The sequence below is a fragment of the Typopeltis vanoorti genome, chromosome 14 (genome assembly GCF_054136105.1).
Source record: "Typopeltis vanoorti isolate ZY-2024b chromosome 14, IOZ_Tvanoo_1.0, whole genome shotgun sequence".
NCBI lineage: Eukaryota > Metazoa > Arthropoda > Arachnida > Uropygi > Thelyphonidae > Typopeltis > Typopeltis vanoorti.
The window spans coordinates 56,510,678-56,536,820 of record NC_143562.1 but is presented as its reverse complement, the minus strand read 5'-3'; the positions used below and the strand labels follow the sequence as shown (position 1 = coordinate 56,536,820).

At 37.0% G+C, this 26,143-nt stretch overlaps 1 protein-coding gene across 1 annotated transcript in view; it reads right to left on the bottom strand.

The window, feature by feature from the left end:
- LOC150099499 (dnaJ homolog subfamily B member 12-like) overlaps positions 1-26,143 on the bottom strand; it is a 241,175-nt gene that overhangs the window by 64,777 nt on the left and 150,255 nt on the right. The window lies entirely within an intron of this gene.

Sequence of the window (26,143 nt, the reverse complement as noted above, 5' to 3'; positions counted from 1 at the left end):
CTAAGTATGTTATCACTGATTGTTGACCTGGGATGGACCCAATTTGTCAACAATTTGCTGAACAGATAGGCTTGTAACATGGCATCCTATCATCACAATGCCTCTTTCAAACTCCATCAAACATCATATTCCTCCAATTTATACCAGCTACAAACACATAACTCATTACTGGCACTCATTATGCCTTGCTGATGGGGGTGTACATTGACTTCTTTCCAATCAATTATATATATATATATATGTATAAAATCATAATCAAATTCCTGATATGTAGCTTCAGTGGGTGTACAGGACATTAAATTATGAGAGTACTACATGAAAATTTTACATCATTACTAACTTCTTATTGGCAATTTTCCTCCATATTAATCTGTTATCTGTCAACACTCAAAATTGTCATATTTTGATGATTCTTGAGCCTCTGTAGCTTGGTGGGTATAGACAAGTCCTTTGGTTGAAAAGACCTGGTTTAAAATCCAATCTATGATGTTTGTATACTTGTTGAGGAACCATTATCAGGTCTTTTCAATGACATAGTGAGTTAGTTGGTCTGATATGGAAGAGGGCTCCCCTCCCAGAAACTTGGTTTTTCCGTTCCTCAGAACCAGCACACCAATCATAAGGATGTAGCAGAGGAATGGCTTGCCGGCTAAATTAAATTACCTAAAGCCACTAATCTAGGGACTCAACCCATCTTGGACAAATGGGAAATGGATGGATGGAAGGTACTTCTTACTATATCAATACATCTAGAGCTTGGTCTTCCTCTGGGTCTTTTTGTTGGCATCTTGGTCAAACACCTGCTTTGCTAATCTTCTGTTAATGACCTAAGATTAGTTCTGCTTACACATTCCTGAACAAACTTAACAATGTCAAGTTCCTTCCTAATATCCTTGTATCCATTTCTATTTACTCTCCTAATTTTTCTCAGAATTCTCATATCTGTAGTCAGCTTCCAGTCTTTGATCAAACATTTTATTTCTAACCCAGCACTCAGATTGCATAAATTAAAATTAGTTTGAACACTGTATACAGATAGCTGTAGCATTTGCCTAATTTGTCTCTTATTTCATATAAACTTATTCAGATGAAATAAGAGACAAATTAGGCAAACCATACCAGCTTTACTAATTCTGTTGTCCATATTTCATTTTCTATCTTCACTTATAAAAATTGTGTTTATATGGTTTAATGAAAATGAAGCGAAAATGTTTTATTTGTTCTATAGGTCCTCTTCAGAATGGAGTTGATGTTTTCAATGTCCTTGCATATTTTCATAGGCAGCTATTCATACCAAATTTATTACATCAGTTATTCAATTTAGTTAGGAAATCATGCAGACGTACTGAATTTATTTAAGAATATAACATCCTTGGCATAAAGTAAAGAGCTAAGTAGAATATTTCAAATTCTGGTGTCAGATCTAATGTCACTTTACTTCATAATGTGATCCATATAGCTGATGAAAAACAGTGAAAAGAATGTGCACCCTTGTGTCATAACTGATTTAACATTGAATCATCTTCCTCAAATATAGACTATGTAATGCTTGGCATCATGTATTATTTACACAGCGTGAACTGAGTAAATCTGTTTACTCTCTTAATTTTTCTCAGAATTCTCATATCCGTAGCCAGCTTCCAGTCTTTGATCAAGCATTTTATTTCTAATCCAGCACTCAGATTCCATAAATTATAGTATACAATTATAGTATTTTGAACATCTTTTTTCTTGGTACCTTGTCATATGCCTGAAATTTCCAAATCTACAAACCTGAAATACAAATCCTTGTTATAGTCCCATGATTTCTCAACTATCTGTCTATCATAAGGGGAAAATCAGATCCTGACAACCTAGACGTGTCTAGTCTGAACCCAGCTGGTTCTCGAAGTTTCTCTTCCACAAATTTTTCTTGGTCTCTTCTCAAGCATGTTTACATAAATCTTACCTGGAACATTTAGTAACAAAATTCCTCTGTAATTCTCACATTGTTTTATTTCCCTTATTTTAGCTGGATACTATGAGAGCTCTACTTAATCATCAGGAATCTGACCTTCTGACATGACTTCCAAATGCAACAACAGTAAAACTTTTATACCTCTACATCTGAGCATTTCTGATTGAATATCATCTACTTGATTTTCATCTAATTCCTTTGACCTCATCTGTCTAAAAGCGTTCTTGCTTCATTCAGTAATAATAGCATTTATTTGCTGTATTTGCTGCTTTCGAAATTCCAAAACCCACTCCGACTTCTCCACCTTCGTATCCATGAAGCTTGACCTTCTGCAATCCAGCTATTCGAAGAGTCCAGGCAATTTCGTAGATGACCTTAATGTCCACAACTCTAACTTGGTTCTCAACCACCACTGACTTTGCTAGATGTAATGTAGAAGTATTTGCTATAAGCAATCACCTAATGCGAATCATATATCTACTACCCAAATCCCCAATAACTCGTCCACTCTTTCAATTTCCTTCAAGATATATTGCAGAGATTATAAAACATAGACATGTTTACACAAGAATATTATTTAATTTGCCAAATATATCAGTCTGAATATTACAGACCATCTTCAGTGGCTACATAGGAATAGTTTTAAAAAACAAGGTGGAATGGGGACAATTGATCATTCACAAATAGAACGAGCCACCTGCTGTCATATTGCTAAGTATTAAAAGAGTAAACATTTTTTATCAGAGTCATGATTAAATTAAAGATATTAATTCAGAAATTCATGTAATAATCTTAAATAACAGACTAATATAGGAATTAAAAAAAAAAATAATAATAATGTGTTATCCTGATTAAACTTTCCCAAATTTTTGATACATATACAGTCATTATGATTCAAATTAGAACGTTGAACTAAGGACTCCACACCTTCTTTAAATAAACATTCAAATTTATAGCGACATCTGTGCAGGCGAGTCTTGGACCAAAGAATGTTGTGGCTTGTTTCTATTCTGTGCTGAGCTAATCCAGATTTCTCGGGTTTGTTGTGTTGAATGGATGATTGATGCTCTTGAATTCTTTTTTCTATAGAGCTTCCAGTTTGTCCAAAGTAGGAAAGATTACAGTTACATGGAACTTGATACACACCAGGTAGAGACATAGTTGAGCATTTATCTTTAGAAGGAAAATAGGTGGATAATTTGTTAATAGGTGTATAAGTGGATGTTAAATCATATTTCTTCAGAATTCTTGAAATTGGTTCTGAAATCCCGGAAATGTAAGGAATTGGAACTTGACGTATTGAATCTTTGCTGTTTTGTATTGGATTGTAAGAATCGAAAAGATGTTGTGTACTCTTTTCAGAGAAGACATCTTATGGCTAGCTTTGATATAGAATCTTTATATACAAATGTACCTCTCAAAGAGACTTTAGAATTACTTGCTGACATCTTCCCACGAGATATTATAAAGTTATTTGATTTTGTAATGCACTCTGGATATTTCTTATGTCAAAACAAATTTTACAACCAAGTGCAAGGAACAGCCATGGGAAGTCCACTCTCTCCTGCTCTACCCAACTTTTATTTGGAACATCTAGAAGAAGTTCTGTTCTCATCTATATTCCCTCAACCATCCTTTTGGGTTAGATATATTTACTGTATGGCCTCATAACAAAGACTCCTTACCTTCCGTTTTAAGCAGTATCAATTCCTTACATCCTTGTATAAAGTTTACCATGGAGATTGAAAAAGACAACGAGTTATCATTTTCAGACATCCTCCTCATCCGTTCACCTTCAGGTATTCTTACAACAACAGTTTACAGAAAACCAACTTTCACAGGTCGTTATATTCTCAAAGAATCTACCCATCATCCTTGTCAAAAAACAGGAATCATAAAATGTTTAATCAGACGAGCCAAAACTAATTGTTCAACTTCTCGTTTATTACAGAAAGAACTTTCAACTATCAAACATCACATGAAACTAAATGTCTTCTCCGAAAAGAGTACACAACATCTTTTCGATTCTTACAATCCAATACAAAACAGCAAAGATTCAATACGTCAAGTTCCAATGCCTTACATTTCCGGGATTTCAGAACCAATTTCAAGAATTCTGAAGAAATATGATTTAACATCCACTTATACACCTATTAACAAATTATCCACCTATTTTCCTTCTAAAGATAAATGCTCAACTATGTCTCTACCTGGTGTGTATCAAGTTCCATGTAACTGTAATCTTTCCTACTTTGGACAAACTCGAAGCTCTATAGAAAAAAGAATTCAAGAGCATCAATCATCCATTCAACACAACAAACCCGAGAAATCTGGATTAGCTCAGCACAGAATAGAAACAAGCCACAACATTCTTTGGTCCAAGACTCGCCTGCACAGATGTCGCTATAAATTTGAATGTTTATTTAAAGAAGGTGTGGAGTCCTTAGTTCAACGTTCTAATTTGAATCATAATGACTGTATATCTGTATCAAAAATTTGGGAAAGTTTAATCAGGATAACACATTATTATTATTATTTTTTTTAATTCCTATATTAGTGTTATTTAAGATTATTACATGAATTTCTGAATTAATATCTTTAATTTAATCATGACTCTGATAAAAAATGTTTACTCTTTTAATACTTAGCAATATGACATCATGCGGCTCATTCTATTTGTGAATGATCAATTGTTCGCATTCCACCTTGTTTTTTAAAACTCTTCCTATGTAGCCACTGAAGATGGTCTGTAATATTCAGACTGAAATATTTGGCAAATTAAATAATATTCTAGTGTAAACGTGTATATATTTTATAATCCTAATGTCACAAGTATCTTTAAAGAATCATATTGCAGAGATCACTCCTCTCGGTAACTCATCATAATCTTGTGCAAATCTCCTCTCACACAGAGTGTCCACCCTTCAGCCACTCCCAACCTTCTGCTCTTTGGCACTGCAAATGTACCAAATAAGGCAACCACTGAAATTTCCACTCTTCCTTTCTATGATCTGACTATTGCTTCTGTTCTTCCAAATCACACACCTGCTCTGAATAAATCACTGAAATTATCCATAGTGATCTTCATTCCCCCATTCTAGCCAAAATTTTCATCAACTTTCTAAGCCCTGGTTCAATGGAAGACCCAAGCAGATAAAGGGAAAAAAAAACTGAGCTTACTGCAGGTGGCTTGCAACAAGACCCTCAGCTTCACACTCAGTCTAAGTTGAAGCACACAATAAATGCAAAACAGCCATCAACAAATTCAAATCTGATTTTATATAAAGCCCAATAATAGAAACTTATCTCTTCAAATGAAAGCCATGCCATTAGGTCCCTTGCAAAAGCCATTGGACACAACTTCTGCTAATCTCTGCTTCTAGCTCTCTCTAATGGAGATGGTGCCATTAAAGACAGCCAATTTCCAGACATCATTGTCTTCCTCCAACTTCTGCAGAGATGACCAACAAGTAACTGAGCATCATATGTCTCATGTGGTTTTTTGGCAAAAGGATATTAGAAGAAAACTAACCAACTTGGAAATGAGTCTTTTGATCCTGATGGCATCTCTTCAATTACACTCCAGTGCTAACACCAGCCCTCTATCATCTCAACAATCTTGTATATAAAATAAAAAGCTGGCACTTATACCAGAGCATGGAAGTATACATCCAGCTCATTCGGAAAAAGGGAAACAAAAGTCTGCCGACCACCAACCAATTGTCATTAACTCAATCCTCTCAAATAAGGGACAAAGTCATCAACAATCAATTTCTGCCCTACCTAGAAGTCCACCAGTTAATCAGCAAAGACCAATAATATGGATTCTTCCAATCTCGATCCACAGCTGATCACTTAGCCTACACCACCCATCACTAGATATGTGCTATGGAAAGGTTTGGGGAAACGTTTTGTCACTCTTAACATTTCAAGGGCTTTTGAATGCATTTGGCAATGAAGCCTGCCAAACTGTCTCTCCTTGGCCTACTTGCCACTCTTTGTAATTGGATAGCAAGCTTTCTCTCTCTGGTCACCATCTCCTGGCACCATCTCCTCAAGCTCCAGTAGAAATGTAGGTGTGCCTCAGGATCTATTCTATTACCTACTTTCTTTTTTTGACACATAAACGACCTGCTGTCAATCACCACTAATCCTATCCACAGCTGTGCCAATGATAATAATACATTACATTCAGTGCTAAAGAAAGTGTTTTTCTTTAGCAATGAGAGTTTTTGCTCTCTTAAGGTTTCGGCCTGATCTCTGAAGAGAATGAACCAGTTTGAAACAGCTGTCAGGACAGTAAAATCTTAAAAAAAGGCACTAATAAAAGGCAAACATACGGGTTCTTGGGCAGTGGTCATGTTCTTTTAAGCAGTACAAGTTAAGGCAACTCCAATGCCGAGGATTGATTCTCGTAAGCTATAGTCAAATTTTACAAAGCTTTCATAAGTTTCTACAAACATTTGGCTTTGAAATAATGCTGGATCTTTAATATTCACTTTTCCTATGTAATTTTACATTGCCGAAATGAAGCCACATAGCCCTTTCTTTAGCAATCAGTGCATTTATCCTATGCTTTGACAAACCATGTAATGCTCAGACATCTGAAGGGTTCTGTTGTATCACCTGCCTTCTTTCTCCAACACATGAATAACCTGCTGCCAATCACCAGTAATTCTATCTACAACTGTGCTGATAATAATACATTATATTTATCCTGCTCTTTTGACAAACCATGTAGTGCTAAGATATCTCAAGCTTCAAGATCATCTACAACCAATCCTTTCAAAACCACAAAACTATCCATACCATCCTTCAATGGGAGAAAAATAGTCTGGTCACTTCAATCCAAAAAAGGACCTCAGCTCATTCCTTTATCCTAAGTAATACACACATCACCAGACAGGATCAGATCCCTTCATTTACCTTCACAGACATTTAGTTTTAGCATTTTCTGGCACAAACATATATCAATAGCTTCCTCAGCCTCTTAAAAATAGCATCTTAAATGGAGACCTTCTCCACTTAAGATGCTATTTTTCAGCGACCCAGTTACTTAATGAAAATTCCAAATCCATCCATCAGAATACTGTTCACATATTTTGGGTCATGCACCTACCTTCCTAAAAATTCTTCATGTTGTTTAGGAAGAGAGCATTATGACTCACAGACGATTCCTCCTTCACAAACTCACTTCAATCTCTATCTCGCAGACATACTGTTTCAGTTGTCTCTTGTACGGGTACTTCCATGGTCACTGCTCCAATAAACTGGCAGCTATCGTATTTCTGCTTTCTGTTGGACCTGTTAAAACAAGAACAGCAGCTGGTCACTATCCCTATTTAATACAACTGCAAACATACTGAACCTGCTTCTCTTCTTCATGAAGTTTATCTCAACAACTGCAACCTCTGACTCTTCAAGAAAAATTTCAATTGATTTCTTCTTTCTCAATCCACCTGCACCCCACACATCACACTGATGTCCTATAAGTTCTACTTCTTGCATATGAAATAATATAAACAACTCTAGCCGCCTTTTGACATTTGAGGTTTTTGGTGGCTTTTCTACCTTTAATATTGATATGTACTTCTGATTGGATTGCTCTTGAATGTTTTCTATCAATGTTCTATCATTTCTTGTTTCATTTAGCAATTCTTCAAAGTAATTATTCCAGTCGAATATATCTTATCTGATTCATTTTTTGGTAATCTTTCTTTCATTTCTAAACTTTTTCAAACTACTTTTACACTTTTCTTTGCATCCTCTCAGAGAACATGCTGATTTTTTTGCTAGCAACTTTTTTTTTTGCCAGTTCTTTAATTTTCTGAGTTTCCACCACAGAGTTCTGATTTTTCTTGTCCTTGCAGAGAATTCAACATATGAGACAGGAGGGTGCTGATCTTTAGCAAAATGGATAAGCGTAGCAAGTTTCCCATGGGGCTTAAAAGCAGTACAAAGGTTGTATTTTTTTAAAGACCACAAACTTTCCCACCACCATCCTTCTCAACAATATGGCATCATTAAAACTCTAACCAATAGAGCCTACAATCTTTGTTCCAGTGGAACCTCTTTCAACAGAATTCAACTATATACACAATACCTTAACACCTTCCTATCCAATGGTTACAGTTCTTACAGAATAAAAAAAAAAAAATCACTAATTTCCCCCCAATCCTCAGCCTTCTCTTCAGAAGGATTTCAGAAATGTCATCACCAATCTCCTATGTCTGGAATACATCCGAAAAAAAGCCAGGTCTTTAAAAAAATACAACCTTTGCACAGCTTATACACCCCACTGGAAACTTCATATCCTTATCCATTCCACTAAAGATCAGCACCCTCCTTGCTCAGTGCATCTACCTGTCTGTCCAAAGTTGGCATATTTTGGACAGACAGACAAGTAGATCAGCCACCATAAACAGATGAACACAAAACATACATTTGCAACCACAACTATGGTCAATCTGGTCTTGCAGACCATGTATTGGATACCACTCACAGGATGATCTTCTGGGTTGGGGAAAAAAAAAAAAAAAAAAAGCTTCATCACAGTAAATTTAAAAACAAACGATTGTCTTTGGAATCTGCAGATACATTCAGAAATCAATAAAATATAAATAACTATGGATGCAAGAAATATCCCAAAATATGGGAAACATTACTCCTCAGAGATTTTACAACCTAGGCCCTTCTACAAATGCCCATAGAAGATGCCACCTAGATAGGACTTTAGGATCAAATCCACATTTCATTAAAATTTTTAATATTCTATTAAACCTCCAATGTAATGTCCTCCCAGCACTTAAGCCTCAACACTCTTAAGGAAAAGAGGTGATATGATGGAGAGGTTTAAGTGAGTGAGGGGATTTTTTTTTTGATTAATACAGAGGGGATTATAAAAAAAAAAAGGTGAGAGGAGAAGAACAAGAAACCATCCCTGGAAGTTTTATAAGGGTCAAGGATGCCAGGAGTAGATTTTTTACATGAAAAATGATTGGTAAATGGAACATATTATCAGAATGCATTGTGAATGCAGGGAGTGTTAAGGATTTTAAGATAGGATAAATTTTAAGGTATGACTAAAGGTATGATAAAATTTATTAGTCACCATTAATTCCATACTAAACTTTTATTGAAGGTATGACAATTGGATGGCAGAAAAAGGAAGGAGTGAGATAAGATCATTATATTTCTCAGTTAAAATTGATTTTGCTGTCCCAATGATCTGGTCTAAAATTTCTAGAAACTCAACTTCTTGTTTTCTAACATTCCTTCTTAAATTCTACTTCTCTGAAGGAGTCATCACTGAAAGATGACTTGTGATAGAATAAACTGAAATTGTCCTTTCACACTTGCAAAGGCACAGAATTTGAAATAAATACTGGCTGTTTATTAATGTCTACCTTTCTCAATAGCAGAGGTGATGAATGTCGCTGATCATAAGAGATTTAAAGGTTTTAAACTCTGCAAGCTTCAAAATATGGGGTTGCCAAGAAGGCGAGGTCCAAGTCGAAAGCATCTGCGGTGGAAGAAAAGATAAGTTTTACTATTTAGTACATTTAAATATAGCGTTTATATATATATATATATATAGCTATTTTGTGGCATGCAGTGCTTGCGGTATGTATGCATCCCGGGAGTTGGATATGTGGTGAGTGAGAGAAGGGGGAGCGTGTATATGCACAAAATGTAGGCAATGGGAGGAATTTAATGAATTAGATATTTTGATAACCGACCTAGTTGCGTCAGGGACGGGAAATGATGTCGGGAGATGAGTAATGTGATAGGAGAGAATGACGAGTGAAATATAAATGAAAAAATAAGAGTCGGAAGTGTGGAAGGCTTGAATGACTATGAAGTTTTTTGAGATGGTCTTGACTGGGAGAATGAATGGCAAGTAAGAGTGACTAACTTGCAGAGAGAGAGATAGATGAGCTGAAAGAGGAGGTGAAATGTCTCGGGAACGAGATAAGAAGTGTGAAAGATAGATGCAAGGCAAATCAGAGTAGGAGTGAGAGAGAGTTATGGGAATGATAGAAGTGGAGAGAATAGAAACAGTAGGAGGGAGGGAATGAGAGAGAGGTATGAGAATGATAGAAGAGGTAGAGAATAGGAGCAGTAGAAGAGGGAATGAGAGAGAGGTATGGGAATGGTAGAAGAGGAGAGAATAGGAGCAGTAGAAGGGAAGGAATGAGAGAGGGGTATGGGAATGATAGAAGAGGAGAGAATAGAAACAGTAGAAGAGAGGGAATGAGAGCGTTATGGAAATGATAGAAGACGGGAGAATGGAAATAGTCAGAGAGAGGAAATGAGAAAAATGCGAGGGAGTGTTGGAACCAGGGATAGAGTGATGCCAGGACAGCAGGTAAGTAGGGGAACACAGAGAGAAAGGGATAGAGGAGAGAGAGGGAGAGAGAGAGGAAGAGAGAGTGAGTGAGTGAGTGAGGATGCAGGTGAGTAATCAAGGAACAGAGTGATAAGAGGTGTGATATATGGAGACTTGATGATCCATGATGTGTAAGATAGGATGCCAGAGGAGTGCTTGTCTGGAGGGACGATAGAAAGTGTGGCTACGCCAATTAAGAAGGGTGAAAGGATGGATGAAATGATTGTGATAGTGGGCAGAAATGACTTGAGAGGCAATGTAAATAGGGTGGTGAGAGATCTGAGATTCTTGCTTCAGGTTGTACAAAAGAAAACGTAGAGAGGAAAGATTGTGCGAGGGACGACAATAAAGCTGAGAAGAAGAGTAGTAATACTGAATAGCCAGAATGTGTCAGAAGAGAGGATTGGAATATGTGGATGCTTGGAGGGCATTTGAGGACAGAAAGGAACTGTAAGCGAGAGACTGCTTGCATTTGAATGAGGAAGGACGTAGGTATCTGGAGAGACTGCTGTTTTTCTGAACAAGTTGGTGTGTCAATGTAGGGAAAATAGAATTCCCAGGATGGATGGTAGTAGGGGTGGCCTCTTGTGGGAATGGGTGTTTGGGGGAAGGGGGACGACATCAGTTAACACTGAGTCCAGTGGGGTCTAGAGGGGATAATGATAGGTATAGAAGCAATGACATTTTTATGCTTTATACTAATGCCAGGAGTATCCGAAATAAAGGAGATGAATTGGTGGCACTGATAGCATTAGCCTAGCCAAAGATTATTGGGATCTCTGAGACGTGGTTGATGGAAGATGATATAACAACAGGAATTGAAGTAGCAGGGTAGAGCATTTTTCGGCAGGAAAGGAAAATATGGTGGTGGAGTACTGTTTATGATAAGTGATGACTTATGTCCTCTAAGAGTGGAGCCTTTGGAAGGCAGTGACACTAATGGTTTTGAAAGCATGTGGTGTGAGGCAGAAGTGGCCAAGACAGGATATTTAGTAGGGTGTTGCTACAAACCAAAGAGCACAGAGGGTGGGGGAACAGGAGATGTTTAGGCAGTTGAGCTTGACAAGTGCAAGAAGAATGATTGTTATGGGAGATTTTAACTACAGCAGTATAAGCTGGGAAGAGGAAAATGCATGTTGCAAGTAATAAGGAATGGAATTTCTAGAATACCCGAGGGACCAATGTCTTAGGCAACATGTAATAGAGGGAACAAGAGGTTCAAGAGTTTTGGATTTGGTCATAGCATCAGAAGAGCTGATAATAACTGAGATGACATCTCTCCCACCAGTTCGAGAGGGTGACCATGTGATTTTGACTTGAAAGATGAATAGACATGCAGGAGTATATAAGAAAAGGGAATGTATGTGGAATTATAAGGCAGGTGATTATAATAGTTTTAGATGTCAACTTGGGGAGTTCCATGGAGGGCAGAATTGAAAGGCCAGGATATCATTAGTGATTGGGAAATTGTGAAGTAATATTTGTTAACAACAATAGTAAGCTGTATTCCACGAGTGAAGAAGCAGACACAATTTGGTGTAAAGTGGATGATAAACAATATCAAACAGGAACTGAAGTTGAAAAAAGAGATTATGGAAGAGATATAAGGAGAGGGGGTTGAGAGCAGATGCATGAAGAATATAAGAAGCAGGCCAGGAGAGTGACCAGTGTGGTGAGGAAAGCAAAACCGGAATATGAGAAGAGATTGGCACTAAGATCAAAGAAAATCCTAGGGAATTTTTTAGCTATGTGGCCAGTAGGAAGAGAAATGACTGTAGAAGAATGACATTGCAGGATAAAATGGGAATAGAGTGACTGATGTAGAGGACATAGTGGAGTTTTCAATAAGCACTTTATTGGAGTATTTCATCCTGGAGAAGAAGGTTTTGATACTAGAGGGATAGGGCAGGTTCAGGGTTTAGAGGTGCAAGAGGAGAGAGTACTCAGTATGTGTTCCAAATACTGAGTACTCTGGATGTCAGTAAAACTGTGGGACTTGATGGTATTTCACTAAGGGTTTTGAGAGAATGTGCTAAAGAACTGACGGCTCCATTGACCTGACTCTTCAATAAAAGTCTGGCTGCAGGAAAGGTACCAAAGGAATGGAAGGAAGGCAAGATAATGCCATTGCATAAGGACAGTAGCAGACAGACTGGAAGTGTCTAATTATAGGCCAGTTTTGTGTGTCATCAGTAGTTGTTAAGGTCGTGGAGAATTAGTGAGGGACTATATATAGCGTTAGGCAGATGAGGGTAATGTTATCTGTGAGAATCAACATGGATTTCTTAAGGGTGCTCTTGCTTTAGTAATATGATTACCTTTTATAATAAAGTGACAAGAGCAGTTGATGGGGGAAAGGCATCTACTGCCATTTTTTTGGATTTTGCAAAGACATTTGACAGGGTGCCACACAATAAGCTGATATTTAAGCTGCAGCACATGGGTTTAAATAAATGTAGGGTTAGTCAACTGGATTCAGGATTGGCTGTCTGATAGGTATCAGAGAGTTGTGTATGGTGGGGCAATAGCAAGGATGCAGAAGGTTACAAGTGGGGTTCCACAGGGCTCAGTACTGGGACCTGTATTGTTCAACCTTTATATTAATGACATTGTCAATGAATTGCAAGGGGATATTCAGTTGTTTGCAGATGATGCGAAGTTGGAAAGGGTTATCAGTAATAGTGCAGATTACCTGCACTATTACAGAAACCCTGCAAGAGGATTTGAATGAACTAGACAGATGGGCAAATGAATAGGGATGTCAGTTTAATGCAGCAAAATGTAGTCTCGAAGTTTGGGAACAATCGATGGGAGGCTGCATACTAGATTGGAGGAGCTGAACTGGAGGAAGTAGGGGAGACAAAAGATCTGGGGGGTGATGATTGATAGAAAACTGAAATTCAGGGAGCATATTGCAAAGTTGGCGAAGGTAATCCAGAAGGACGTTGACCTGCAGAGATAAAAGAGTTATCATTCCGTTGTATAAGACCCTGATCAGATCACACTTAGACTACTGTTCTCAAATTTGGTCCCAAGGATTCGAAGGGGGATAAATGAACTGTGGAAAGGGTACAGAGATGGATAACAAAGATGGTTTCAGGATACAATATCAATCATGAGGATCAGCTGAGGGAATGTGGACTGCAGAGTTTGGTGGATAGCAGGAGAGGTGATATGATCGAGACTTTTAAACTGTTGAGAGGCAGTTACGGGGTGGACATTGGGGAGTTTTTTCACTTGGTGGAACAGCGAGAAGGAGCGATGACAAAGGGCCATCCCTGGAAGTTAGGAAAGGAAGCTGCGAGCAAGAGGGTGAGGAGTGGTTTCTTTGTGTGGAGGGTGGTTGAACTATGGAATGCATTGCCTGAGAGAGTGGTGAGAGCAACAACAGTCAATGTGTTCAAGGAATGATATGATAGATTTTGTGTTTCCTAAGAAGGACCTCCCACAATGAGTCTCTTGACTCCATGAAGGCCTGAATAATAATAATAATAATAATAATATTATGCGCAGGATATCTTGCAGAGCACTGACAAACTAGCTGCTGCCAGTCCCATGGTGTCAAAATAGTAAAGGCATCAATTTTCTTCCTCCTTCAATCAATCATGGTATGCATCGTGTCAGTCTCCATATATTTGTGCCTCTTTAGGCAAAAATTTTTGATTAATGAATTTAAGCTAAGAATTCTTGTGGAAGATCCAGATAAAGCTCATTATTATAGCCATAATCTTGTTCTGCCAATAGCAGTTATCAGAACCAAATGTTATTTTCTCTACTTCTCAGTAGGGAATGGTAGAATCTGCCTATTTTAATATGGCTGAACTTATCTCACTGTCTCCTCAGATTCCTTCCACATCATGCAATGGGCTGACCCATTGGAAGAAGCATACATTGTGAAATTGAATGTCCAAAATTTTCACTAAAAACTTACGTTGTTGGTTTAAAGTGGTGGGAAGACACTTCTGAAGGTCAGTCAGTCAGCTGTCAAAACTTTATGCTCTGGATTACATTTTGATATTGTTGTATCCATGTTTTTGATGATGACTCTTTTTTTTTTGGATTCCAATAAATACAAATCATATTCACTTTTCAGAAAAAGAATTTAATTTTTTTATTAAAGACATCTGCATAAAGCCACTTTTCAGCCAGACCCATTTCTTATTCATTATACTTGCAATATTGCTTTCAGAACAGGAATGCAAGTATAATGAATATATTTTCTTAATAGTCAAGCATGGCCCTAAGAATTTTTTCCCCAATCTCTCCTGCAGTGACTGCACAAGTTGAGAAAGATTCAATGTGCTTTCTGACATTATCAATAACTGCTTCTGGAGTTTTACTCGAAAGAGTATGTTGGCCTCTTTGATCAGGCTCTACCATCTCACCTTGCCTTTGTTTTTTAATGTATTAATAACAACTGTATTAGAAATACAAAGTTAGTTCAAAAACATCACTACATTTCTTACTCATTTCTAATGAACAATCAAAGTGTAAATTAAAGAATTAGTCTTTGGTCTGGTATCATCTGATGTCCAAGATAATGCAGTGGGATGGGTACATATACATGTGAACATACAAATGGTCTTTTGAAATTGTGTCTTTTTTTGTGAAACAGTCTTTTTTTTTACCATCCCAGTATCTATTGAATCTATCCAATCTTTCATTCACAGAAATTTTTCTCATAATTCTTGTAGATAAACTTATACACCTTATATAAACAAATATAATTTTTTATGAATTGACAATGTAAACTAAATTATTAATTATAAAAACTGTAATTAATAACTAGCTATATTTCAGCAATGCTACATTACCATCTTCAGGGATCAGAAAACAACGATATGTGCACACAGGCATTCATGCTAAGCAAATGAGGATGAAGAAAGGCAACTGAAGTTAGTCCTGGAATCCTAAAAGGTATCCCCAAACAGTCTAAATAATTAGGTTGTCTTGGATGTTGGGCTGACGATCTTAGAATGTATGCTTTCCAAATTAGGGGCAGTCTCATGCACCTAAATTTGTTGAGGATTGGAAAGTTTTTCAGAGCTGAGGCTGATTCGAGGAATAATCTTTGCACTTGGTACTTGCTGCAGTGTAATAAAGTGGTCTTCTTCAAGTGTATACTGTGGTGGGTGTCCAATGCATGATTAACAAGTCCTGAGATGCTGTATTGGTGAAACTGGATGTAGTCTTTGTGTTTGGATAGCCTGCCTGTTTGGGCATAGTAGGACAGTTTGCAACTGCAAGCGACCTAGTATACTCCAGGTAGGTCTAGGGGAAGGCCCAGGGAACCAGGGTGAACAGCGAAAAGTCAGCTACTGGAACAAATCAGAAAAAACACCCCAACTCAACATCACCAGAGTTAAAGATCGGTACTATCAACATAAGATGCCTGAATGGCAAAGAAATGGAGCTAGCTGTGAATTAGATAAGTACCAGATCGACATAATAGGGGAGACTGAAACAAAAAAAAAGACAAAAACTGGTGAGATCTTTCTGAGCAATAAATACAAAATGTTATATTCAGGCAATGAAAATCAAGGAAAAGAAGGAGTAGCCATTGTATTCAACACTAAATATGAGGCTAATCTTCTTGAATGGCAGGCAGTCTCAAGTAGAGTGATGTGGGCAAATATCAGAATGGGGAACTGGACAATGAGACTTATTTGTGCCTATGGTCCCACAGAAGGTTCTACTAAGTAAAAGTGAAGGAATTTTTTGATGCTTTAGAAAAAAGCATCTGACACAATGAAAAAGGAAAAGTTGGTCTCATTGTTGGGGATCTAAGTAGCAGAGTAGGAAATGATTGTCAGACATACAAAAATATATTGGGAAAATTTGGAGAAAAGAGTAAAGCTAATAATAATGGCAAATAATTGTTAGATTTCTGCTCAGGACATGGACTGGTTATTACTAACACCATGTTCCAACATAAAAATGTGCACAAATTCACATGGAGAGAAGAGGCAAGGAATAAGAAAAGTCTCATTGACTATGTTATTGTTGATAGATGTTATCTCCCTGGTGCAAGATACCAGTGTGTACAGAGGATTTGAAATCAGAAGTGATCACAATTTAGACTTGAGCAGGATAAAATTGAATTTCATATTGAAAAGAATAACATGTAAGAAAGTTTTAAAGTGAATTAAAGTTGAGCAGCTCTCATATGTGAACTGTAGACTAAAACACACAAAGATTATTGAAGAAAAAATGAAAGAGTTTGAGAACAGTAACCAAACTTTAGAGATTTAGTGGCAAGCCTTGAAGAAAACCTTGATTGATTCAGCGAGAGAGGCATGTGGTGAGGTTGTCTGCAAGGATAGAATAACCAGAACTCCATGGTTGACACAGGAAGTTAAAGAGGCAGTGAAGGAAAAGAAGAAAGCATACCAAAAGTTCCTGTGAAATAAGTCAGCTTGTTCTCTTAGAGAATACAGAGACAAATGTAAGAAAGCTAAACACTGTGTAAAACTAGCTAAACAAAAGTCATGGGAGGACTTTGGCAAGAACATAGAAAATAAATATCAAGAAGGTGGAAAATATTTTGGAGGTTGTTGAAGAAGCTTAGAAATGGAGGAAAGAGTACTGTAAAAGGAGTTAGAGATGATAAAGGTGACATGAAAACAGGAGAAAAAGATATCCTTGAAGTATGGAGTAATTACTTCAAGAAATTGCTAAATGAAACAAGCAGTGATAGCACAGTGGTAAAAAACACTCAACAGGAATACATATCCATACCTGAAGTAGAAAAAGTCATCAAAGGCTTAAAATGTGGAAAGGCAGCAGTAGTAGATGATATTTGACCAGAAATGCTGAAGTATGGTGGTATAAAAGTCTTGCAGTGGCTGCACTGCATAGTTCAGAAGCCTGAACAGAGGGACGAATTCCCAATGATTGGAGTAGAGCTCTCATAGTACGCATATATAAAAAGAGAAATAAAACTGAATATGAGAATTACAGAAATATTTCCCTACTGAGTGTTCCTGGTAAGATATATGCAAGTATACTTGAGAAACGGTTGAGAAGAATTGTAGAAGAAAAGCTTGGTGAAGAACAAGCTGGATTCCGGCCAAATAGAGGCTGTCAGGATCAGATCTTCACTTTACGACAAATAGTAGAGAAATCATGGGAATATAACAAAGATCTCTATTTGAGTTTTTTAGATCTGGAAAAGGCATATGACAAGGTGCCAAGAGAGAAGCAATTCAATACGCTACAGTTATATGGTGTCAATGGGGCATTATATCAAGCAATACTTAGTCTTTATTTGAGTTGTAAGTCTTCAGTTAGAATTGATGGAAGTACAGGAAGATTGTTTAATGTTAAATCTGGTGTGAGACAAGGATGTACATTATCTCCTCTGTTATTCATTATCTATATGGATCACATTATGAAGGAAAGTGGTATTAAACATGATATCAAATTTGGAGATGTCAAAGTCAGCTCTTTGCTTTATGCGGATGATGTTATACTTCTAAATAAATTTGCTACAAGTTTGCAAGAGTCCCTGACTAAATTGAATAACTGTTGTAATAGATATGGTATGAAGGTCAGGAATAAAAAGATAAAGACAATGAAAATAGGCAGAATCGTTGAAAATGTCAACTGCATTGTGGACGGAGAACCTGTGGAACAAGTAAAACATTTCAGCTACTTAGGCACGATTTTTACTGAAGATGGTAAATTAAATATGGAAATTGACAACGGAATCAATAAAGCTGGTATAGTAGGAAGTGAATTGAATAAATTCATATGGAATGAGAGAAAAATTAGCTGTATACAAGACAGTGTTCGAACCAGTTTTAACTTATGGATCTGAGAGCTTAGTCAGAAGTAAAACACTTGACCAGAGACCACAGATATGAGAATCCTGAGGAAGATTAGAGGCATGGACAGATGGCATCAATGGCAATATCATATTAAAAATGAGGATATTAGGAAAGAACTTGACATTGTCAGCATCCGGGAATGCATTAGCAGAGCTAATCTCAGGTGGCCACTTCAACAGAATGGGCGAGGAAAGATTAGCAGAACAAGTGTTCTCTGCCAGGTTGGCAGGAAAATGATCCAGAGGAAGATCAAGATATAGGTGGATTGATACGGTACAACGTACCTTAGATGACAGAAATATAAGATCTGATAATATTGGAGTCTTGACAAGTAACAGACTGATCTGGAGGAAAGTTGATAGGAAGTTAGTAATGATGTAAATTTATCATGTAGTACTATTATATCCTGTACACCCCTTGAGGGTACATGGCAGGAATTTGATGATGATGATGGTTTTAATATTTTTTTGGGGAAGGTTGTAGCCATTGGCTAAGAAGGTATTAATGAAAGGAAAGGCAAGGAAAATTTTACAAACAGATAGAGGGAACAGCCATGGGTTCTCCACTCTCTCCACCCTTGGTTAACTTATTTATGGAGAGCTTTGAAAAAAAAGCCTTAAACTCTGCCCCACATAAACTCACTGTTTGGCTAGGCTATGTGGATAATGTGTTCACCATTTGGCTGCATGGGGATACACTCCACAACTTCTAAACACACAACATGTTTGCTGCCACGCTCCTCAGGCATAGTTTGTTCCTGCAGCCAAGCCCTTTTTGCATCTTCAAGGTCACTACGAGTAATTTCGTAGCCAGCTTATCGGACAGAATTTTGTTTCATACGCCAACTACGAGTAATCTCGTAGCTAGCTTGTCAGACAGAATTTTGTTTCATACGCCAACTATGAGTTAATCTCGTATCACCCCCATCTTCTAGGTCACTACGCGTAATCTCGTAGATAGCTTATCAGAGACAGAATTTTGTTTCATAGGCCAACTAAGAGTAATCTCGTATCACTTCCACCTATATATTACATGCGCTGATGACGGTGTTTGTTGCGTCTAGTCTAGTTTTAGTTTCTAGTCTCTAAGAACCTTCTATTTCGCCATGGCCGGTAAAAGAAAACTTACTGATATAGAAGTAGAAGCTTATGTTAACATGAGCAATGATGAATTTCATGAAATATTTGGTTCCGATTCCGAAGATGATCCTACGGACGACTCTAGCGGTGACTAAGATGATGAAAAACCTTTTGAAGATGAAGTTAGCATCCAGCCAAATACATCAACATCTACTTATTGGGAAAATGCAGAACAAGAGCCTCCACAATTTGACATTGTTGAAATTGCAGGTTTTAAAATTGACACTGGAAATTTCATACTGAAATTTCCAGTGTCAATTAGTTAGTTGAAATAGGTTAGTTGAATTTTTCTTTTCTGAAGATTTTCTCACTATTTTAGTAGAACAAACCAATTTATATGCTTTACAAAATATTGAGCAAAGTCAAGCGCAGATCAAAAATAGTCAAAGAATTTCAAACTAGAAAGCAACAGACATACCTGAAATGAAATGATTTCTTGGACCTTTTACTTCACAGGGGTCCTTGTAATTTACCGTCTATTGAGCATTATTGGAGTACAAATCAACTTTACAATTTGCCATTTTGGCGCTCTAAAATGAGCTGAAATCGATTTCAAATTTTATTGCGTCATTTGCATTTCGCAGATAATTCCCAAGCAGCTAATGATAAATTGCACAAATTAAGACCAGTCCTAGATCATTTTAACAGCGTAATGCAAAATAGCTACACACCAGACAGAAACTTATGTATTGATGAGTCAATGGTGTTGTGGCACGGTAGACTGGCGTTTTGGCAATACATAAAAAACAAAAAACATAAATATGGTGTGAAATTCTATGAACTATGCGAATCGAATGAATTGGTGATAAAAATAAAAATTTATACATGAAAATCAGAATCTTCTTTAGCGAAAATGGGTCACACATCTGATATTGTATTCCACTTGATGGAAGAATATTTAAACAGGGGTTATGTATTGCATATGGACAATTTTTATTATTCTGTAGCTCTGACGGAATCGCTTACCCGACAGAAAAATGTACGTGTGTGGAACGCTGAGAAATAATAGGAAAAACAATCCACCAGATGTTATTCAGAAGAAACTAAAGAAAGGGGGATTTGTCTGGCAAAGAAGAGGTCCTGTTGTAGTCAGCAAATGGAAGGATAAGAGGGAAGTTCTTTCCATTTCAAATATGCACAAATTTGAAATGGTTGAAACGCACTAGCTTACAGCATCAGAGAATATCAGAAGGAATCGGGATTTTCATTATTTGGAAATTTTACCACCAACAAAAAACAAGAATCGCCCGACAAAGCCATGCCGTGTGTATACATGAAACAAACAACAACGCGAAAAACGTTATTATTGTCCTGTTTGCCAGGAAAAACCACCATTGTGCGTGGATTCTTAATTTGAATAAATTGTTTTTTTTTATTTTATTAATTGGTTTTTATTTTTATTGATTTTATTAGTTTTAAATTGATTTACAAATTACGTGTTATACTACGGCATAGGAGGTTGGTTAACTCGCGCTTGGCATAGGAGGTTGGTAATCGACATATGAGTATATTCGTAGTTGGCTTCTGAGGCACATGTATAACATACTATATTTTTATTGAAATTATTTCCCTTCTACCAAGCCCCCAGATGTGCTCTCCACTTTATTCAGAATCCAAGGGTCCAAATTAAGGTAATTGTACTAAGGGTTAACTCGTGTTTGACATAGGAGGTCGGTAAATCGACATACAAGTATACTCGTAGTTGGCAGTGAACGTGTTAAACAATCAACACCCCAGGATCCCGTTTACCTTGGAAAAGAAAACAACAGTCATCCTTTCCTAGACACTCTGATTACATGCCAGCCTGAAGGATCCCTGGCTTCCTCTGTTTACAGAAAACCTACACACACACAAAGTAGATACATTCACCAGCTTTCCCCCCCCCCCCCAACAATATGGGATTATAAAAATCCTATATAACAGGACAAAATTAATCAGTCCATATAACAATGCCCTAACTACTGAACTTGACCATATCCTTAACATCTTCTTAGCCAATGGCTACAACCTTCCCAAAAAAATTCGAAAAATATAAAACTAACAAAAATCCTAAGAAACGATGACCTCACAACTAGTTATAAACCACATAAGGACCTATCTGGAGTATACCAGGTCCCTTGCAGTTGCAAACTATCCTACTATGCCCAAACAGGCAGGACAGCCAATATCAGGATATCCGAACACAAGGACTACATCTGGTTTCACCAATACAGCATATCAGGACTTGCTAATCATGAATTGGACATCCACCACAGAATACACTGGAAGAAGGCCACTTTATTACACCGCAGCAAGTACAAGTGCAAAGATTATTCCTTGAGTCAGCCTCAGCACAGAATACACTGGAAGAAAGTCACAGTGCAGCAAGTACAAGTATGAAAGATTATTCCTTGAATCACCCTCAGCTCTGAAAAACTTTCCAATCCTCCACAAATTTAAGTGCATGAGACTGCCCCAAATTTGGGAGGCATACATTCTAAGATCGTCAGCCCAACAGCCAAGATAACCCAATTTAGCCCACTAAGGGGCACCTTTTAGGACTCTACGACTGACTTCAGTTGCTTTTCTTCAACTTCATTTGCTTAGTGTGAGTGCCTGTGTGCACACATCACTGTTTTGTGATCCCTGAAGATGACAATGTAACATTGCCGAAATATATGTAGTTATTAATTAAAGATTTTATAACTAATATTTTAGTTTACATGGTCATTTCCTAAAAAATTAGAAGTAAATTGTCTCATAGCATCTCATTCTGAAAGAACACAGTTTCATTATTCTTGTAGGTACATTTTTTTCTTTCTTGCTCATATGCCTTTTTTGCAGCATAGGTAGCTTTATGTATGTTGCATTGCTATTCTTTGGTATTCCTGACGCACTTCTTCCTTCCTTGGTTGATGGTAGCTTTCCTGTTTGAAATATTGGCCCCAGAATACTCTGAAGTTTTTTCTGTCAAAACTGTAATGAGTAGATGTGATAACAGTCTGAACTTTATACTTCCAGTTACAGATAACTCTGTCATAATCTATCAAGATTAGAGTCATCCGCATCACTAATACTCAGGAATAAGATAAGTCTGTCTGTAAATAAGTTGATCCCAGGTGATGGTTGCCAGGAAGTTAAATGGTAACTGTCAGAATGACATATTTTGTTTACCACTGGGCTCTATAAGAACTACCTCTAAAAAAAAATAAAAATACAATAGCAAAAGGTGAAATACAGTAAGTTAACAAAAAAAAATGTTTCTATTTCTTTGTGTACCAGTAACTTCTTAAAATTGTAAAACGCAGCTAAATTTAGTTATTATTATTATTACGGGTATCTCCATGAAGTCAGTAGACTCATCGCAGGAGACCCAAACTAGCAAAACAATATCTGTCATATCTCTTCTTGAATTCATTTACATACGAAGAGCTCACAACTAAGTCAGGCAATGAATTATACTCATTCACCACCCTCCAGGCAAAAAACCTTGTTCTGACACCCTTGTTAACTATACTCTTCTTTAATTTCCAGGGATGACCTCTTGTTCTTCCATCACTATCACACAGCTCAATCCTATAAAAACCTTTCAGTAATTTAAATGTTTCTATCATATCCCCTCTTCTCTGCCTATCAACCAACCTCTGCAATCCACAAGCTCTCAATCTATCAATGTAGGGAGCATTTTTTTACATCACTCACCAACTTAGTCACTCTTCTCTGAACCCTCTCCACAGCCTCCTCATCTCCAAGGAATCCAGATGACCAGACCTGAGCACAGTAATCCAAATGTGAAAGTATCAACGCTTTATAAAGGGGAATAATAACCTCTTTATCTCTGGATGTCAGTGTGTTCCTCAACAACCAAGTAATCCTATGTGCGATCTTGGACACCTTAGCAATGTGTCCCCTGAACTTCATCTCCCTATCTACCAACACCCCTAAGTCCTTAGCCTCATCAATCTCTTGGAGTACTGTTCCATCAATGTAGTACACAGCTGGTAATCTTTTAATCCCAAAATGCATGACTTTACACTTTTCACATTGAACTGACATCCATTACCTTTTGTCCATTCTACCAGCTTATTTAAATCATCCTGCAAGTTTCAACATCAGCTTGATTTTTTTATTGCGCTACCCAACTTTGCATCAGCAAACAACTGAATATCTCCCTTTAAGCCATTTTCTATATCATTTATATACAAATTAAATTAAATTAGTTTCTTACCTTCGCTAGGAATCTTCCTGTTTTGGTTTAAAGCAAGCAACAACAGTTTTTTCCCCGGTGAGTATTCACGACAAAGTAAATGAAAGATGGCTAATTAATGAAGAAAGCCACATGGCTTCATTTTGGCAAAGTAAATTACATAGAAATAGTGGATGCTAAAGATCCAACATTATTTCAAAGCCAAATGTTTGTAGAAATATTTGTGTATATCAAATGCACTAATAAAAGGCAAATATATGGATGCTTGGGCAGTGGTTGTGTATTTTTAAGTAGTGCAAGCTAAGGCAACTCTGATGCCAAGGATTGTATTTTCGTAGTCTCTATGGTCAAATTTATGAAACTAGTTTCTACAAACTATGAAAGTTTTTTGACGTCATTTTTGACAAATGTCAAAATATACTACTGACAATAATAATGCTAAAAACTGAAACTACGACCTGTTGCAACACATGAGAATAAGTCACCTATGAGAAGTGACTCCCACAATAGCACTCGAGCAACTAAAATGAAATAAGCCTAAAGAAAGCATGAATCGGATTATGATTATTCTTATGTGACACCTCCAGGAAATTCAAGGACTCATTGCAGGAGGGCTCTCTACTTAACTTTGCTGAATACACATCATCTTCTCCACTACTACTACCACCATACCATCCATCATCACTACCAATTGTTTGTCTATAAATTGTATGTGTGATGAAACCTGAGTTTCTGGGAGAAAAAACCCTGCCATGACAGGTTTGTAGAATGAACCTATTGATAGGATTCAACAAGTTCATTCCAGTTCAGCCAGTTTTCTAGAAGTATGAAACACTATGTAAACATGGTGTTATAGAAAAGGTTTTGGGTTTGAGGCATATGAATTCATTTTCACATAGCGTTGTCTGTGAAAAGAACTGCAGACAGAATAATTTTAAATATCTAACTTCTAAAAAAAAGAAAATCTGAGATAGTGCTCTATACCCTTTGAAAAAAGAAGATGAGCACCATGTCAAAAATGTAACTTTTGGTGAAAATTGATGATGGTGTGATAACAATACAGTAAACCCTCGATTTTACAGACTTCGATTTAACGGACAAAATTTCCAGTCCGTATGTCATGTGTAAAATTGACAGGTTATTTTTTGGTATTAATTTCCTGTTATTTTTAACAAATATTGGCAAATAGGCCATCATATGTTGGAAAAACACTGTAGTAATTTAGACGACATAAATGAGTCACCACTCATAAAACATGTTTGCCGAATGATTAGCATTGATCACACCAATCCCGCTGTAGTTAGTTCTTTAGTCATGGCGTGACTTTCTGCAGCAGTTTTAACGCATGCTGGCCGATGTTCTGGTGTGTGCTAAGTCACGCCTAGTAATGTGCATTTGTTTACTCACGTGAATGGTATTTGTACATACGCATTTTATAGACCTATTCAATATAAATTTAAAATTACAACTTTTCTGTGAAATTAAACTTTTCATAGATACAGTACTTAATTTTAATTATATAAAAGTTTCTACATAAGTAAAAACATGTAAATTAGCTAATTTGTCAATTATTTAACATAAGCATTCGGAAAATTTACTATATTATATAAGGGGCTTTCGGATATCCTCTTGCCCGAATTAGTCCGTTATATCAAGGTTTTACTGTAATAATAAAATACAAATTTCTTTCAGTCCTAATGCATGTTCAGCAGATGGTGAGGTATTATTTCCTCAACAATCTATGCTTTATTTTTCATATACAATTTTATAACTAATAGTGATCACATGCATAATAAATAATATGAATAAATGCACAGAAATTCAAAAAATAATTTCATGTTAATGTAATTGAAAACATTATTATTAATGAACTAGTACTGTTTACTTGAAAAAAAAAAAAAATATATATATATATACAGGGTGTTCGGGATAAATTTGACAGTTTCGTAAGGAAAAAGAAAATCTTCTTTGTATCTATTAAATTTAATGAATTGACAAAAAAACATTACAGGCAGAGTTAATTACAATACTATCAACAAGATTTACTCAAAATAACCACCATTAGCATCGATCACAGCTTCAATTCTGCTTCGGAACCTCGAACAAGCTGATGCTACAGTCTCCCTGGGAAGGGCCGCAAAAACTGTTTTAATTTTATCCATTAACTGGGCTTTTGTATTACTGGAAGTGCGATTGGTGTCTTTTTCAACTGCGCCCCATACAAAATAATCCATGGGGTTAAGGTCTGGGGAGTTTGGAGGCCAAACATTTGGACTGGTGAAGTCGTAGAAATTTTCAGACAACCATTTTTGACTTTTCCCAGAGGTGTGGCAAGGGGCCGAATCCTGCTGCCATACATACGGCCTACCATTGGCTACCCTTGTTATCCAGGGCTTGACTACAGTTAGCAACTCCACGAACAAAGCCCAAATTCCAATGCCAGGGTTCTTCAACACCTGTTCTTGCAGATTTGCGAGGAATTCTGCTGTACGAACGCAATCAGATCGTCTGCTAGGGATCTTTCTTCTTGCTACATCCTCGTAGTCACCATTGCAAGTCTCTAGTTCATGCCTGATTGTTTTTACTGTATTCAGGGAGCATTGGGCAGCAGTCGTAATATCCTTATTTTGATGGCGGGCACGA